Genomic DNA, 19943 nt, shown 5'->3' with positions numbered 1-19943 from the left:
TTCGTGCATTGGACCATGGCATGAAGGTGTGGGTTTCCATCTTCATGGAGCTCCCTTGCGACAAGTATGTAGTATGGTTGACAGGCTAGTTGGAGGAGAGACTGGAGGAGTTCTAAGAGTTGTTCTTTTGGGCATGGGCATTGTGGGTAGGTAAGGAAGACATTCTTGGCATAAAAACGGAAAGAGGCTTGGTGAGGCATTATTTAGCTTATTTAGTGATTAACACTTAACTTACACCGGTGTGAATGTTGTTAGTGGAGGCTTTATATAGAGGGAGGTCACACCAGCTCGGGGGGGGGGGGGGCGCTATATATAATATTACTAGCGCCCCCCTGTTAAAATTGTACCCGATAGGCAATTTCATCCGTCGATGGACGTACGGATGGTGACGTGTAAGGTGGAGATTAAATCCGTACTCACACCAAATAGTAATCACTATTTGGTGTGAGTGGTGTGAGTAGACGTGGCCGGATCCTGTCCACCCACGTGTCACGATCGTGGTGGTTTTGCTTGGAGATAAAGCAAAAGGTGCACAGAATTCCGCGTGAATGAACAGTAATGGGCGGGAATTCAAATTTTAAATTCCGAATCTCCGTATTTACAGCTGTCTATATATCTGGGTCCAGCCTCAGATATTTGTCGGTGGAGAGAGATATGAGAGATATGCTTTTGCAGTTGGAGAGTTATTACACTGAGGTGATTTTCTGGTACCTTGTTTCGTCCCTCCTTTTCTTTCTGCCATTTTTGTCGATTTATTTGGTATACAATGTTGTACTCCTTAGAAGAGTATCCCGAGAATTACGGGCAATTCACTCAAATGTGTGTAGATCGCTTTTTGACGTGGCAACTAGGACTGTGGGAAGAGAGCCGGCGGAGAGCTCCGGTGAAGTTTGTTCCGGTGTACGAAGATCAGAGGGCAAAAATATCAAGGCTAAGGTGTCTGAACAGAAGGGTTAGCAGAGATAACAGATCCTGTAGAAGTGTTCGTATAAAAGATTTGGAGTTATTTATAAAAAATGGAAGGAATAGGAAGCAGCCATTACCGGACCCCCCTTGCGTACCGGAGGTCAAGGACACCGGCGGCCAGTGGATATAGGCGTAGTTACCGTAGTCGTGCACCTTTCAAGACCCAGTATATTCACAGACGGTACGTTCAAAATATTCCCCGATTTATTAAGAAGACTAAGAGGGGAGTAAGGAAATTACAGCTATACGATGAACAATTAAGGGACGTTAAGTTTGATAATAAAGGCGTGTCGAGATTACTTAATGGTTTGATGTTAATGTAACAACTGTTATGATTAATGAAAAATTTTATTAATTTTATTTATGAAACCGCTCAAAGTTTTATTTACTCACTACATTTCCCTTATCATCCACTATTACATCTTGAGTTACATCACTATTTTTTACACTGATGATTACATTTCGTAAAACATTAGAAAATTCTGCTGCATCCATAACAACTGATCCTCTACGATCAACTTCCTCTTTGCGTTCACCAACCTCTGAAATCGACGGACCAGGATCAACATCACTAGATTCATCACCACCTCTGCGTACATCAATCTCTGACAAACTCAGACTACCTCTGCGTTCATGAATGACTGAACCACTTTCCCCAAAACCTCCTAACAACAAATCTCTTCGCCTCTCCGGTAAACCAACAGACTTAGTCCGTGTCAGAATCGGAATGGCCTTCGTTGGAGGACAATGCCAGACATCAACATTATCATTAGTATATTTTTTAGATAACACAACAATAGAGGGGGCCCTCATTTGCGAATCTTCTGGCATGTCACTTGTAGAATACTTTAGATACCCCTTCATTTTACAATACGTAACCCCCCTTTTAATATTGGAATTTTCAAGTCGATACTTCACCATCCATGGCACCTGTTTGTCGTTAATTGAACAATAACCATTCCCATAATAGACTAACTCGCATTGACAATCTGTTGGGAAAATAAACCATGCTTGCAAACTGTCATTACCGTCTAACCTCCGATCATAAACATTTACTCTGACCAACCCACTAGCATTGGGTGCGCAAAGGGGGGAATATTTTATCAATATTTTATCAACCTTAATACTTTTTTGTTTGTATCTTAACCTCAATTGAGAAAATAAATTAGGCAACGCAAGTTCAATACAACTGAAATCACTTGCCGAAACACCTTCAACAACCCCAGTTTTTATATCGTCCACCTCCATTAACCTGAACATTAAAAATAAAAATACATCAAATTACAATTCTAAACAGTTTTAAAGTACATTTGACTCCTTAAAGTAATTTTGCATTCCTTTCCACTAACAGTAGCAGCCACTAAATATATGGCACCCTTTTGAATGCTTCCAACATTTCCCAACAGCGTATCTTTGTAGTCCGTCCAAACATCAACTGGGAAGAACCGGTCTACAACTTCTATCCCGTGACGAACGTACTCTTTGTCCTTGCCACCGACGAGTTTGAATCTCATTTTCTTTAGCATCCGAAAACGGTCAGACTGGTTAGGATCAACAATCCAGGTCTCAGGATTACCCTCGCCAACTCCAATAAATATCTTGTCAGGTGTAGGGACGGAGTCTGACGGACTATTATCACTGATGACAAAAAACAACACGTGGTGGACCACAGCTTCGTCCTTAGCATCCTGTCCCAATTGGACATTACCAATGAATTTGATACCCTTAACCACGATCTTGTCTGATTGACGGTCAGATCTCTTATTACCCAACTCAATACCATTAAGTAATCTCGACACGCCTTTATTATCAAACTTAACGTCCCTTAATTGTTCATCGTATAGCTGTAATTTCCTTACTCCCCTCTTAGTCTTCTTAATAAATCGGGGAATATTTTGAACGTACCGTCTGCGAACATACTGGGTCTTAAAAGGTGCACGACTACGGTAACTACGCCTATATCCACTGGCCGCCGGTGTCCTTGACCTCCGGTACGCAAGGGGGGTCCGGTAATGGCTGTTTCCTATTCCTTCCATTTTTTATAAATAACTCCAAATCTTTTATACGAACACTTCTACAGGATCTGTTACCTCTGCTAACCCTTCTGTTCAGACACCTTAGCTTTGATATTTTTGCCCTCTGATCTTCGTACACCGGAACAAACTTCACCGGAGCTCTCTGCCGGCTCTCTTCCCACAGTCCTAGTTGCCACGTCAAAAAGTGATCTACACACATTTGAGTGAACTGCCCGTAATTCTCGGGATACTCTTCTAAGGAGTACATCATTGTATACCAAATAAATCGACAAAAATGGCAGAAAGAAAAGGAGGTACCAGAAAATCACCTCAGTGTAATAACTCTCCAACTGCAAAAGCATATCTCTCATATCTCTCTCCACCGACAAATATCTGAGGCTGGACCCAGATATATAGACAGCTGTAAATACGAAGATTTGGAATTCAAAATTTGAATTCCCGCCCATTACTGTTCATTCACGCGGAATTCTGCGCACCTTTGCTTTATCTCCAAGAAAAACCACCACGATCGTGACACGTGGGTGGACAGGATCCGGCCACGTCTACTCACACCACTCACACCAAATAGTGATTACTATTTGGTGTGAGTACGGATTTAATCTCCACCTTACACGTCACCATCCGTACGTCCATCGACGGATGAAATTGCCTATCGAGTACAATTTCAACAGGGGGCGCTAGTAATATTATATATAGCGCCCCCCTCGGCTGGTGTGACCTCCCCCTATATAAAGCCTCGACAAACAACATTCACACCAGTGTAAGTTAAGTGTTAATCACTAAATAAGCTAAATAATGCCTCGCCAATCCTCTTTCCGTTTTTATGCCAAGAATGTCTTCCTCACCTACCCACAATGCCCATGCCCAAAAGAACAACTCTTAGAACTCCTCCAGTCTCTCCTCCAACTAGCCTGTCAGCCATACTACATACTTGTCGCAAGGGAGCTCCATGAAGATGGAAACCCTCACCTTCATGCCATGGTTCAATGCACGAAAAAGATCCAAACCTCCAACTCGAGATTTTTCGATCTCACTGGAACCAATGGGAGGATCTACCATCCAAATATAGAAAAACTCCACTCGCCAAAAGCAAGTCGACAGTATATACAGAAAGGGGGCGAGTTCGTCGAATGGGGAGAATTTTCATCTAAGGAGAGAAGTCCTTCGAAAAACAGAGACGAACTCTGGAAGACGATACTTGGCGAAGCAAAAACGGAGGAACAATTCTTTGCTCTCTGTAAAGAAAGATGTCCCACCGATTACGTCACAAAATATCCCCAATTAAAAATATTTTCCAGGGATCATTACAAAAGAGAGAGGCCCCCATATACTAGCCCTTTTAATTCATTTCCTTTCTTAAATGAAGAAGTAAAAAAATGGGCAGAAAATAATATTTTGTTTGTAAGTCGAAATTGCGTTCAGTACGAGTTATGTCAAAATTGTTGCCTCTCCGTTTGGAGGGAAGACGATTTCCTTAGATTAGGGATACACAAAAATAATATAAACAATTTATATACTGACGAAGAACTCTCCTCCTCCTCTGATAACAGGAACCAGAGCAGAGGCCCATCCGCCCAATCTCTCCCTACCTCGAAGGACCCTCAAGAACAGGCAAAACCGCCTGGGCCAGAAGCCTCGGACGACACAATTACTTCTCTGGCAGAATAAGCTTCAAGGACTACGACCAAGACGCCGTCTACAACGTCATAGACGACATCAAATACTCGACAGTCCCTACCGAATTAATGAAGAATTTAGTAGGCTGCCAGAGAGATTTGCATGTATTTGTTAAGTTCCAACCAGATCTCACTATTAGAGGAGGAATTCCTTGTATTTTATTAACAAATGGGGACAGTAGTTGGTTAGATGCAATGTCCCCATTAATGAGAGAATGATTTGATGTTAATGTAACCACTGTTATGATTAATGAAAAATTTTATTAATTTTATTTATGAAACCGCTCAAAGTTTTATTTACTCACTACATTTGCCTTATCATCCACTATTACATCTTGAGTCACATCACTATTTTTTACACTGATGATTACATTTCGTAAAACATTAGAAAATTCTGCTGCATCCATAACAACTGATCCTCTACGATCAACTTCCTCTTTGCGTTCACCAACCTCTGAAATCGACGGACTAGGATCAACATCACTAGATTCATCACCACCTCTGCGTACATCAATCTCTGACAAACTCAGACGACCTCTGCGTTCATGAATGACTGAACCACTTTCCCCAAAACCTCCTAACAACAAATCTCTTCGCCTCTCCGGTAAACCAACAGACTTAGTCCGTGTCAGAATCGGAATGGCCTTCGTTGGAGGACAATGCCAGACATCAACATTATCATTAGTATATTTTTTAGATAACACAACAATAGAGGGGGCCCTCATTTGCGAATCTTCTGGCATGTCACTTGTAGAATACTTTAGATACCCCTTCATTTTACAATACGTAACCCCCCTTTTAATATTGGAATTTTCAAGTCGATACTTCACCATCCATGGCACCTGTTTGTCGTTAATTGAACAATAACCATTCCCATAATAGACTAACTCGCATTGACAATCTACTGGGAAAATAAACTATGCCTGCAAACTGTCATTACCGTCTAACCTCCGATCATAAACATTTACTCTGACCAACCCACTAGCATTGGGTGCGCAAAGGGGGGAATATTTTATCAATATTTTATCAACCTTAATACTTTTTTGTTTGTATCTTAACCTCAATTGAGAAAATAAATTAGGCAACGCAAGTTCAATACAACTAAAATCACTTGCCGAAACACCTTCAACAACCCCAGTTTTTATATCGTCCACCTCCATTAACCTGAACATTAAAAATAAAAATACATCAAATTACAATTCTAAACAGTTTTAAAGTACATTTGACTCCTTAAAGTAATTTTGCATTCCTTTCCACTAACAGTAGCAGCCACTAAATATATGGCACCCTTTTGAATGCTTCCAACATTTCCCAACAGCGTATCTTTGTAGTCCGTCCAAACATCAACTGGGAAGAACCGGTCTACAACTTCTATCCCGTGACGAACGTACTCTTTGTCCTTGCCACCAACGAGCTTGAATCTCATTTTCTTTAGCATTCGAAAACGGTCAGACTGGTCAGGATCAACAATCCAGGTCTCAGGATTACCCTCGCCAACTCCAATAAATATCTTGTCAGGTGTAGGGACGGAGTCTGACGGACTATTATCACTGATGACAAAAAACAACACGTGGTGGACCACAGCTTCGTCCTTAGCATCCTGTCCCAATTGGACATTACTAATGAATTTGATACCCTTAACCACGATCTTGTCTGATTGACGGTCAGATCTCTTATTACCCAACTCAATACCATTAAGTAATCTCGACACGCCTTTATTATCAAACTTAATGTCCCTTAATTGTTCATCGTATAGCTGTAATTTCCTTACTCCCCTCTTAGTCTTCTTAATAAATCGGGGAATATTTTGAACGTACCGTCTGCGAACATACTGGGTCTTAAAAGGTGCACGACTACGGTAACTACGCCTATATCCACTGGCCGCCGGTGTCCTTGACCTCCGGTACGCAAGGGGGGTCCGGTAATGGCTGCTTCCTATTCCTTCCATTTTTTATAAATAACTCCAAATCTTTTATACGAACACTTCTACAGGATCTGTTACCTCTGCTAACCCTTCTGTTCAGACACCTTAGCTTTGATATTTTTGCCCTCTGATCTTCGTACACCGGAACAAACTTCACCGGAGCTCTCCGCCGGCTCTCTTCCCACAGTCCTAGTTGCCACGTCAAAAAGCGATCTACACACATTTGAGTGAATTGCCCGTAATTCTCGGGATACTCTTCTAAGGAGTACAACATTGTATACCAAATAAATCGACAAAAATGGCAGAAAGAAAAGGAGGTACCAGAAAATCACCTCAGTGTAATAACTCTCCAACTGCAAAAGCATATCTCTCATATCTCTCTCTACCGACAAATATCTGAGGCTGGACCCAGATATATAGACAGCTGTAAATACGGAGATTCGGAATTTAAAATTTGAATTCCCGCCCATTACTGTTCATTCACGCGGAATTCTGTGCACCTTTGCTTTATCTCCAAGCAAAACCACCACGATCGTGACACGTGGGTGGACAGGATCCGGCCACGTCTACTCACACCACTCACACCAAATAGTGATTACTATTTGGTGTGAGTACGGATTTAATCTCCACCTTACACGTCACCATCCGTACGTCTATCGACGGATGAAATTGCCTATAGGGTACAATTTCAACAGGGGGGGCGCTAGTAATATTATATATAGCGCCCCCCCCCGGGCTGGTGTGACCTCCCCCTATATAAAGCCTCGACAATGCCACACACCAACATTATCATTAGTATATTTTTTAGATAACACAACAATAGAGGGGGCCCTCATTTGCGAATCTTCTGGCATGTCACTTGTAGAATACTTTAGATACCCCTTCATTTTACAATACGTAACCCCCCTTTTAATATTGGAATTTTCAAGTCGATACTTCACCATCCATGGCACCTGTTTGTCGTTAATTGAACAATAACCATTCCCATAATAGACTAACTCGCATTGACAATCTACTAGGAAAATAAACCATGCCTGCAAACTGTCATTACCGTCTAACCTCCGATCATAAACATTTACTCTGACCAACCCACTAGCATTGGGTGCGCAAAGGGGGGAATATTTTATCAATATTTTATCAACCTTAATACTTTTTTGTTTGTATCTTAACCTCAATAGAGGGGGCCCTCGTTTGCGAATCTTCTGGCATGTCACTTGTAGAATACTTCAGATACCCCTTCATTTTACAATACGTAACCCCCCTTTTAATATTGGAATTTTCAAGTCGATACTTCACCATCCATGGCACCTGTTTGTCGTTAATTGAACAATAACCATTCCCATAATAGAATAACTCGCATTGACAATCTACTGGGAAAATAAACCATGCCTGCAAACTGTCATTACCGTCTAACCTCCGATCATAAACATTTACTCTGACCAACCCACTAGCATTGGGTGCGCAAAGGGGGGAATATTTTATCAATATTTTATCAACCTTAATACTTTTTTGTTTGTATCTTAACCTCAATTGAGAAAATAAATTAGGCAACGCAAGTTCAATACAACTGAAATCACTTGCCGAAACACCTTCAACAACCCCAGTTTTTATATCGTCCACCTCCATTAACCTGAACATTAAAAATAAAAATACATCAAATTACAATTCTAAACAGTTTTAAAGTACATTTGACTCCTTAAAGTAATTTTGCATTCCTTTCCACTAACAGTAGCAGCCACTAAATATATGGCACCCTTTTGAATGCTTCCAACATTTCCCAACAGCGTATCTTTGTAGTCCGTCCAAACATCAACTGGGAAGAACCGGTCTACAACTTCTATCCCGTGACGAACGTACTCTTTGTCCTTGCCATCGACGAGTTTGAATCTCATTTTCTTTAGCATCCGAAAACGGTCAGACTGGTTAGGATCAACAATCCAGGTCTCAGGATTACCCTCGCCAACTCCAATAAATATCTTGTCAGGTGTAGGGACGGAATCTGACGGACTATTATCACTGATGACAAAAAACAACACGTGGTGGACCACAGCTTCGTCCTTAGCATCCTGTCCCAATTGAACATTACCAATGAATTTGATACCCTTAACCACGATCTTGTCTGATTGACGGTCATATCTCTTATTACCCAACTCAATACCATTAAGTAATCTCGACACGCCTTTATTATCAAACTTAACGTCCCTTAATTGTTCATCGTATAGCTGTAATTTCCTTACTCCCCTCTTAGTCTTCTTAATAAATCGGGGAATATTTTGAACGTACCGTCTGCGAACATACTGGGTCTTAAAAGGTGCACGACTACGGTAACTACGCCTATATCCACTGGCCGCCGGTGTCCTTGACCTCCGGTACGCAAGGGGGGTCCGGTAATGGCTGCTTCCTATTCCTTCCATTTTTTATAAATAACTCCAAATCTTTTATACGAACACTTCTACAGGATCTGTTACCTCTGCTAACCCTTCTGTTCAGACACCTTAGCTTTGATATTTTTGCCCTCTGATCACATAACCTACAATTTCATCCCCACTGTCAATAGATTTCGCTCTTCTCTCCAAACACTCTTTTATTTTACTATGCCCATCGGAAAAATAAGTATACATACACTCTTTCAACACACACATCAGAACCCACCACATCTAACATTATCTGGGTTAGCAATTGATTTTGAATTTTTTTAAAAATAAATAATAATTTAATGACAATGTGGGGCCAATGCAAGCTGGTTGTTTTTTTGGGTGAAATTGTGGCAGAGAGGCTGGCATAGGGTGGAGAAGCCAGGAGTTGCGATGAATATTTGATAATTGTTATTGGTACAATTGTTAACTAAATATTGTGAATTTTTTTTAATACTATGATTTATTGTAATTGGTAGGTACTGTGTTGTGTGATTTCTTGATAATTGAATAGGCTTTTAGGTTATGATTTGTTGATTTCCTCTAAGAATTTGGATAAAAATCTAAATGTTATTTTGTGCTGCCATATATTTTATGACTTTTAAGAATAGGATGGAAGATGATTTTCTGGCTAGTTATTTGATTACGTACATTAAAAAAGACATTGCTCGAGGGTTTGATGTAGACTCTATCATTCATGCTTTTGATATTATAAAAGAGCGTCTAGCTCAATTGAAAATGCTTAATTTTAGTAAATAAATGCATGTAGAAATAGTTACTAATTTTTGTAAGTAAATATGAGCAAAAAAATATTCTCAATTGTATGATCATCTTTTGTTACTCAACTATGTTGACAAGGAATATATAGTTCAATATTTTATCATAGCATTATTGATTTTTTTTCATGTTGGTAGAAACTGGTATTGAATTTCAAATTTTATTGGTTAGAAATTAAATGTATTTTGGCCCTCCCAAAATCATAATCCTGGATCTGTCCCTGTATATACTTGATGACGATGATGATGATGTTCTAAAGCTCATATGCCATTCCCACCTTCAGCAAGCGCTTGTGAGGAATAACAAACACCTTGTCAGCTTGTCTCAAATTCCGCCTTATGAAACTGTATGCGTAATTTATCAAAATCCTCTTCCCAATTCCACTTCCTTCCCCTGCTACCACCTCATTCTCACCCAAGAAGTGCACAACACCACCACGCCATGCCTTGTCCACCACCCCTATTTCTCTCTCCATTGCCTCTTCCACTCCTTCTACTCCATGTTTCTCCTCCTTTTCAACTTGCTTTTCATCACCATCATCCATGTCCTTGTTTACAATTTTGTCACCACCGCCATTGATGACTGAACCACCATCATCTTCACCTGACTCATTGCGAATGTTGATAATTGCAGAAAATATATAATCCCTTGTTATGAACTCCTTCAGCCTTCCCACCAATATTGTTTCAAAAGGCTGATCATGTTCTTTGTTTCGCACATCTGTGTATCCATATCTCACCACACAGCGGAACATATTCAGCTGTTTTGGTTGTACTCTGCGAAAGAGAAACCGCTCTTCCACTGGAACTTTGCTTATGGGTAGTGATTTAATAGAGACAAAAACAAGGAAAGTGTGCAGTGCAGGTACATTTTCCCCATAATGCTTGAAGATTGGTGGGATGCCATGAACAAGCTCTGAGTAGAAGATTGCAAGTCCTGGAATTCGACAAAACTTTGTTTGATCATCATCATCAGAACCAACAATCTCCTTTTAACTTTTCAGGGCAGATTTTGTGATCAAGCTCGTAGTAGTACTTCCTTCGGTACACATCATTCCAGATGTACGTTATAACCATTATAAAAAACGCAAAGGCCAAAGGTAGATATCCTCCTTGATCAAATTTGTATAGTACTGAACTCAAATAGAGAAGCTCGACGGTGCCAACGACAACAACGTATAACATCACGAGTAGTATGTGGGTTTTCCATATCAGTATCATGATGAGCACTAGGAATGCCGATGTAAGCACCATCACTAACACCACAGCAATCCCTGCAAACCTCAATAATAAAATAAATAAATAAAAATCATTCCAATTGAAAAAAGGGATGATAGAACACAAATATTAATTAATATATATTAGTTACCGTATGCATTTCCGATCTTGGCAGTAGTTCTGAATACAGCAGTGACGACAACACAAGCCAGCATGAGGAGATAATTGATTTCGGGTATGTAAACTTGTCCTTCAAACTTGGCCGATGTGTGAATGATTTTAACCCGAGGGAAGCAGCCTAGTGAGAGGGATTGTTCCAAAACAGCCACCACAAACATTGGCCAATACCTAGGACCTGCACCAACAATTTGATATTGCATAAATAAATCTGCTAATTGAATGAATGAAATAGCTAGAAAAATCTAATTGAATAAAACAAAAGTATATGAAGAAGAAAATTAAGCACCTACCTGGTATGGACTTGAAAAAGGCATCTGAAATATACTCATACTGATTGTGCTTCCTAAGGAAAGAGGCTTGTCCGGTGTAAGCTAGTATGAGTGCTGGATAAGTCACAGCGCACATACTTATTTGTATTGAACCAACAGAGAAATGACCAACATCCGCAAACATAGCTTCAGTTCCTGTGTTTGGCAAACGGAGTAATCATTATGCATACAAATTCTGAATAATTCTTTTTTTCTTTCTTGGGTTTTGTATAAAGAGAGCATTACTGATAAATTTAACTAGGGAAAGAGAAGTTGATACCATACCAGTGATGCAAAGGACAATGCCACCAAGGGAAATCCATGCATCTTTTTTGTTTCTCTTGAAATAATGGATGATGTACAGTGGATTTAGAGCTTTGACTACTGTTGGATCGAACTTGATGAAATTGTAGACTCCAATGCCAGCTATAAATAGAAGGGGCGAAGCTGTACCCAACTTTGTCTGCTGCAAATCTTTGAACCATGAATAGGCATACTAGGATCCTAATTGATAAAACAACCCCAGTCCACCACACTCAAAACAGGCTTACTTGAAAACCGCCCAACTCAACTCGTTTGGGCCGACTACTAATATAGTACTAGTATCTTAAACTCATGTCATGGGGAAAGCCTTATCTTATCTTTGCTTAATACCTTCTGTCATGGAGGGTGTTGCTTCTTTAATACCTCCCACAGCAGATAAACTGGAGTCCAGATCCTCTGCCATAGTTTCCTACAATTCTTCCTGCCGTGGTTCCCAAACGACGTCATTTTGGTCCTTTTTTTTTTTTCATCTTTTCTTTTCTTTTCTTTTCCCCATTGTCTTCTCTCTCTGAGGTAGTCTGAGAGCCCTAACCCACTCGATGAGCAAGAACAGAGATACGAAATGAAAAGAAAGGCGATGGCGGCGAGGCGATGCGATGCTGCAGTGGAGGCGAGGCGACGGTAATGGATTCTCAACCTCCTCCTCCTCCTCTATCTCTCCTCTTTCTCAACCTCCTCCTTCTCCTCTCTTCTTTTTTTATTTTCCATCCTTGAGAGAAAACAGATGTGAGTCTTCTTGTTTCAGATATGCTTTATGTTGTTTTAGGTGATCGATCTGATCATGTTTGCTTTCAATTGGGGCTTTGGTTTTTCAATTTTTATGGCTTGAATGGTGTTGTTTGATATAATAATTTATCTGGGTCTTTGTTTTGACTATATGATTATGTTATGAAAACCTTTCGATTGTATGATTATGGAAACCTGTTGAAAACCTCAAACCAATGATTTTTTATCCCAAAATGAAAATAGTATAAAAAAATAAATTTGTCAAAGTTGTTTAGAGTTTTTGTATCTTTAAGAATATGGGTCTGATATACAAGGGATTCATTAGTCCAAATGTAAATATTACAGACTCATTAGTCCAAGAGATTGAATGATACTTGAACAATCTTGAAGTTGATGAGGCAGGTCTTGTGTTCATATGGAGTTGAGTTCTATATTTTTTCTTTGTTACTGATGAATTAAAACTCTCCATCGATTTGATTAATTTTTTATATCAAATTTGTATTTTGTTGTTTGATTTTCCTTCTAAGGGCTTCTTGAATTCTGAAGAGAATTCACAGAATTATGTTGTGAAATTCTTTTTGTTCAAAACTATATCGGATATGCATATATGATTAAGATATTAGGAGGATTTATGTATTTATATCAGATATTAGAAGAATTTATGTTGATTTTACACCACTTGGTCAAAACTATATCAGATATGTATATAGGATTAATATTCAAGTGATCATTTCATTTTCATGACAAACAAAAATGTTTTGCAATGCAGATAATGTATAATTCTTTTGTTGAACTATTTTACATGTTGTGCTGTTTTCAAAATATTGCAGGAATTGAGGTCCCATAAGAATGAAGTTCTATTTATTCAATTTCACATAATGAAGTGAAACGTTATCATTTTCACATATATATGATATAATGAAATATCCAACATAACTAGTACTACTGTAATGCAAATTTTGTAAGATAGTTTCACATCTATGGTTATGGTTGTGTCTGTGTTAGTGTTGCTATGATTTTTGACTTGGTAAGATAGATTGACTAAGAGACGGGTATGATTTGATATAAACCCGTTGACATGCCAATATATGTTTTTCTAAAGTATACTAAGCAAAGTAATGATTTTCACTGATCATTGAAAATTTTCATTTTTTGACTCGTCTTCACTTCAATCATTGAATGCAGGTGCCCAACCAAGGTAATTTGACAATGGAACATACTCTATGCGGCCATGAAAACCGTGTTTCTTTTCTCTCTAGAGTCTTGATGACTCTGTGATAGCAACGAAATGGACCATCTGCATATGGATTGCTGCTTCTCATATCAACTATGATTCATCGTCATCAATTCATTTCATGATCATGCGTCATCGTTGCTGATCTCTGAGCATGTTTCGTTTAAGTTACTGATGCTACCTAGTTGAAACAATCTTCTGATGATATTCATTTGAAACGAAGCAATTTTGGAAAATATCATTTTCATAGCTTTTATTTTTTTCATTTTTTTTCTTTTATTGTATTAATGGAATTGCAAATTTGAGTATTGTTATATTATATAGATCTAATCAGTCTTTTAAGAGATTGATAAAGTCATTTTGTATAGATCAAATGAGTCCTAGGAAATTGTTTGATAAAAAAAAATTTAGTCTGTCATATGTTTTTATGCAATTTTGATTGTGACTGAATGAGATTTGTAGAATAGTTTTGTTATATATCATTGTTTTATTAAAAAATTTAGTCTGTCATATATCTTTGGCCTTTGCTTTATCTTTCTATCTTCATCTTTACCTCTCTCATTTTCCCCCCTCTACATCCAAAATCTGTAAAAGACAAAATAAGGGCATCAATAAAAGTTTAGATTTTTTAATATTGAATGCCAATAGCAGCTGCAATATAGAAGTAGCAACAACATTTTCAGATTTCTAAATTCCCAACTATTTCAATAATATCAACAACATTTTCAGATTTCACAATTTTCAAAAGTTCTACATTCCCAACCATTTCAAAAATCAAACTAGTCAATTACAACATTGAAACATAGTTACTTCTTCATAATTAAAATAATAACAATTACAGTAGCATAACTCTTTCTCTTATAATTCCATCATTTCTTTGTATTGCATTTGTAGGACACATTACTCATTGCTGGTATACAAGGGTCTCCACATTGATAATAGCACACTTTGTTGGGCTTCAACCCTGCAAAAAGAACCAAAAAAAGAAGAAAAAAAAAAACAAGCTCAAATTTACGCATCACAGTTAACTCATCAATATTGTGTCTATGGCTTCAACCCTAATGTCCATGATTATAGGTTTAACAAAATTAATTTCCAATGGCACACACACACACTCATGTGAAGTGGAAAAAATTGAACTGCTCTGTTTTGAGACATAGCAATTTCATTCATTGAAAACAACAATTGTGAATCAGCTTAATTAAACAGTGAACTAAGAAATGAACATTATACTAACACAATTCATTGAGGCCTAACTACATACACATCATATGTGCCACTTTGACAACACAAACCATATCTTGTTTAAGTAATGCACAACAAACCAAAATTATCTAACCAACAACTTCAGTTTATGTAGTGGGATTGAAAAATTAGAATAGTAGAAATCCTTTACTACCTTAGAATTTGACTTAGATTTGCTATTGCTGTGATTTGAGATTGATGACTTCTCCTTCACTTGTTTCTTGGTCGTCCCTGTCACAACTTCAAATATTGTTGGAAGATCATTTATCATGTTAAAAAGGCGTTTCTTGCAATAAAAATATACCAGCAAGATGTAATTAGGAAGATGCCCAATGCATCATAATGCAGAAATTACAAAGAATCAATTGAAAAAAAGTATATGAAAAATTACAAATCATATATGAAAAATATTATAGGAAAAAGCATATTATATTTGCTTTAACAAGTCTCAATCAGGTCCCCCTTGTTCAAACAATGTAATGGGGGAAATCTCAGATTTTTTTTTATAGACACAAAATGATTTGGATAATTAAAAGTTGATATGCTCAAATGAAAAATCATACATACAATTTGATCTTTGGATTCCTATTTTTAGGAAGGAGAAATTGTAAAGGGGAAAATAGGGGGGAAAAATCCCTAGAAAACAAACCCATTTACGGAATCAACAAGAGTTCAAACCCTAGAAATTAAACCCATAATATCTTAGAAATCAAACAACTTAAACAAAACCCATTTAAGAAATCAAAAAGAAATTCAAATAAAGAAATCATATACATATATATACATATAAACCATATATATATACATACGTATTTAAGCACCACATGAGAATGAAGATAGAAGAGGAGACCTCACAGCCGCCTCACTTCGCCTAGCTGCAGCCGCTGTCACCTCCGGAGTCGTCGTTGCCCACCCTCCTCTGCGCCAGAGGAACCGTTCGAGTTCGGCTCTCTCTTGAGGGGTTAGGCTGGCTGTCTTAACGATTGAGGGAGAATGGGAAAAAAGAGAAAAAAAAAAAATTTGAATTTAACATCAAAACGATGTCGTTTCGGAACCACGGCAGGAAGAATTGTAGGAAACTATGGCAGAGGATCTGGACTCATAAAACTGATACACACATTGGAAAGGAAATTGCTTTGGAGCTCTAAAAATGTAGCTCTAAACTGGCATTAAATTGTCTTTTTCTTTCCTTTGTTTTGTCTTTTTTTGGTTCTTTTTTTTTTTTTTTTTAAAAGGGGTTGCCAGCTCAGTAGAGCTCTCTAATAGCAACTCTACTAGAGCTCTCAATCACTGCCGCATTGGAAAATATATAGGATTTGTCAGTCAAATGTCAATCATAGAGGGTAAGAGACGAAACTATATATATATATATATATATATATTTTTTTTTTATAGTGTTTTCCCCTTCAACTTTCAGCAAAAATCCAAATAAATTGGGTATGAATTGTCATGTACCACAATCTTTCAATTTTGCCATGCAAATTTATAGGATATATATATATATATATATATTTAAATGTTAATTGTCAGCACATGATTTCACTCTCTTTATTTTTTAATTTCTTAGATACAATTAAAGTTATGCTTCACCCATAATCGAGACCAATGTATCTTTCAGAAAAAAAGGAAAAGAAAAGAGGTCATAATAAAATATGATATTTATTGAGTAGATCTATATGTAAAAAAGGTAAGAAAAACAGTGTAATCTATGGAGTGAACATAATAGCGATTTAATTTTAATAGGGACACAATTCGTCCATAATAATGATGTCGCACTGTTTTTGGATTGAAATAGAAAAGGAATGAAACTCTGCCCATTTCAAGTCAAAAGTAATAGTAACTTTATAATTAGGTACTTTGTTATATATATATATATATATATTGAAAAAAAAAAGGAAGCAATAATGTCAAGTTTCATGTTCAAGTTATATGCGTGCTAAAAAAAAATAAATAAATAAAAAATTAAGGCATTTTAGTGAAAAATAAATAATAATAATAATAATAATAATAATAATAATAATAATAATAATAATAATAACTAGTATAGTAGCGAGGAGAGTGAAAGAAATTAAACCAGAGATGCAAGGGGTGAGGATGCCATCGCCGATGACCATAGAAGTGCCAAGCATTGTTGCAAACAGTAGGAAGGACTTTGCAAATATACTCTTCTCCAGCTTCGACTTAAGCCTCGCTGCTGATAGCACTCGATTGTTCGGGTTAGGAGGAGGGTTAGGCAACTCAAGGCTAAACGTCGAAACATCTCTTTCTTTTGCCTCTTGACTTGGTACCAACCCTACTTGCGCATACCTACTGTGCGGGAAATCCCACATCGGTCTGTGAGGGACTACTTTCCCACCTTATAAGCAGGCTGGCTCCTCTTATAAAGCCTATACAAGGTAAGAGAAGCTAGCCTGCTTATAAGGTGAGAAAGTAGTCCCTCACAGACCGATGTGGGATTTCCCGTCCATTAGCTCCCAGCCGCGCTAGCTCTGGTCACCCCGGAGGGAGTTCCCACAGACGGCGCCAAAGAAAGCCACCGGTCCCCGTGCCTTGCACATATTGTCCACTTTGGCATTCTGACCGCACGGTTTTGTTCCTCCTCCACTGGGGGAAAAGGCCTATGCAAGGTAAGAGGAGCCAGCCTGTTTATAAGGTGGGAAAGTAGTCCCTCACAGACCGATGTAGGATTTCCCGCACATTAGCCCCCAGCCGCGCTGGCTCCGGTCACCCCGGAGGGAGTTCCCACAGACGGCGCCAAATAAAGCCACCGGTCCCCGTGCCTTGCACATATTGTCCGCTTTGGCATTCCGACCGCACGGTTTTGTTCCTCCCCCACTGAGGGAAAAGGCCTATACAAGGTAAGAGGAGCCAGCTTGCTTATAAGGTGAGAAAGTAGTCCCTCACAGACCGATGTGGGATTTCCTGCATATTAGCCCCCAGCCGCGCTGGCTCCGGTCACCCCGGACGGAGTTCCCACAGACGGCGCCAAATAAAGCCACCGGTCCCCGTGCCTTGCACATATTGTCCGCTTTGGCATTCCGACCGCACGGTTTTGTTCCTCCCCCACTGGGGGAAAAGACCTATGCAAAGTAAGAGGAGCCATCCTGCTTATAAGGTGGGAAAGTAGTCCCTCACAGACCGATGTGGGATTTCCCGCACATTAGCCCCCAGCCGCCCTGGCTCCGGTCACCTCGGAGGGAGTTTCCACAGACGGCGCCAAATAAAGCCACCGGTCCCCGTGCCTTGCACATATTGTCCGCTTTGGCATTCCGACCGCACGGTTTTGTTCCTTCCCCACTGGGGAAAAAGGCTTATGCAAGGTAAGAGGAGCCAGCCTGCTTATAAAGTGGGAAAGTAGTCCCTCACAAACCGATGTAGGATTTCCCGCACACCTACATATCAACGAGTAAAGAGCAAATGTTCCTCCTGCAAGTGCAAAAACAACAATTCATTTCGTGGTGATTGTAATGATCAGGAGGATTCAGAATAAGACTAAATTAAATTAAGCAAACAAGCAAGCAATCATAGAATGAATGAATGAATAAATGAATGAATGATTGTTTTTGTTGAATAACAAGTTGATTACCATTGCCATTATCATTCGCACATAAGACGACCAAGACGTACTTGAAAAGGGGAATCAAAGTGAGGGTGTACATGATCAAAGACATAACCCCAAGAATGTCGTCGTTGTGGTTGATCCCACTGCTGAAGGTGGATGCATAGACGTAGAGAGGGGAGGTACTGATGTCACCGTACACTACCCCTATGCTCTGAAACGCTAGATGCAACACCACCCCCCACCTCTTTCCTTCCTTCATTTCACCAACAAATACTACTTTACTTCTATTATTGGATAATTCTAATATATATATATATATATATCAATATCAAATCTTTATATATTTTTAAATTTCAAAGGATTGATGATTCGAATGATCAAAAATAATATATGAATGAAAGACTCATACTATCAAAACAAGACTTCTAATAGACTTACAAACTTTAAATTTGAGATAATTCTCAACCTAAATTTCATAATGTCTGGTTAATCTATTTTTTTACATCCATCAATCACTCATGAATCACAAAAATAAGCTCACGTTGAGGCACAACTGTAATCCAGTTCCCTTATTACATTTAATAATTTGACCAAATTAACACATTAATATAAAAATAAATAATATAAAATCCACACAATTAGAAATAAATTGATCAAATTGACTCGTTGGATTGGAAGTAAGGTATTAGTCATATAATTTACCCAAGTTCCTGTTTATTGGTTACTTATATATATCTGTGTTTGGGGGGTGGGGTTAAGAAGAATAGTAGGAGAGTAAGCAGACCATGGAGGGGTGGGCATGATGGGAGTGAAGCTTGGTGGATTCGACATCCAAGGAGTCATATCGCCTCAGCTTTTTGTGTGAAAGTTTTCTGCCTTTGATTTGTTGTTCTTGCTGTCGATGATGTTGATCAGAAAAATCCACCAGGCTAACTTCAGGCGCATCTACTATCCTATCACTGCTAGACATTTCTCTAATAATCCCTCAATGTTACAACCAACAGCATATATATAGATATATATAACTATGATGGGAGATCAGAAGTCCCTTCCTCATATTACGGGGAGAGAGAGAGAGAGAGAGAAAGATCTATAGAAAGGGAGATGGTTGGAACTAATGTCAAGGGGGTCAGCATGTGATATTCTCGTACATTATACTATCATATGTACGGAATAAAATAACATATTATTTATTAAAAATATGATAATTATATTTAATTTTTTTTATGTTTTATTTTTTGTAAATAAAATTTTATTTAAAAGTTTAAAAGTTTTCTTTTAAATATTCCTTTATAATAATATATAGTATAGATAAATTAAAATTATTATATTGACAATTAATAATTAAAATTTT

The 19943-nt window shown here is 38.3% G+C and overlaps 1 long non-coding RNA gene and 1 pseudogene across 1 annotated transcript; both read right to left on the bottom strand.

The window, feature by feature from the left end:
* Nucleotides 1-10046: 10046 nt before the first annotated feature.
* LOC114288910 (potassium transporter 5-like) lies at nt 10047-19559 on the bottom strand (annotated as a pseudogene).
* Nucleotides 14442-15271, bottom strand: LOC145789176 (uncharacterized). The gene is made up of 2 exons (XR_014350168.1): nt 15182-15271; nt 14442-14746 (listed from the first exon to the last, which is right to left on the bottom strand). It is a non-coding gene; the product is annotated as an uncharacterized LOC145789176 (long non-coding RNA).
* Nucleotides 19560-19943: the final 384 nt, after the last annotated feature.

Source organism: Camellia sinensis, chromosome 14, assembly GCF_055761805.1.
Source record: "Camellia sinensis isolate YWXY chromosome 14, ASM5576180v1, whole genome shotgun sequence".
NCBI classification, from domain to species: Eukaryota; Viridiplantae; Streptophyta; class Magnoliopsida; order Ericales; family Theaceae; genus Camellia; species Camellia sinensis.
This window is presented reverse-complemented; position numbering and strand designations above follow the sequence as displayed.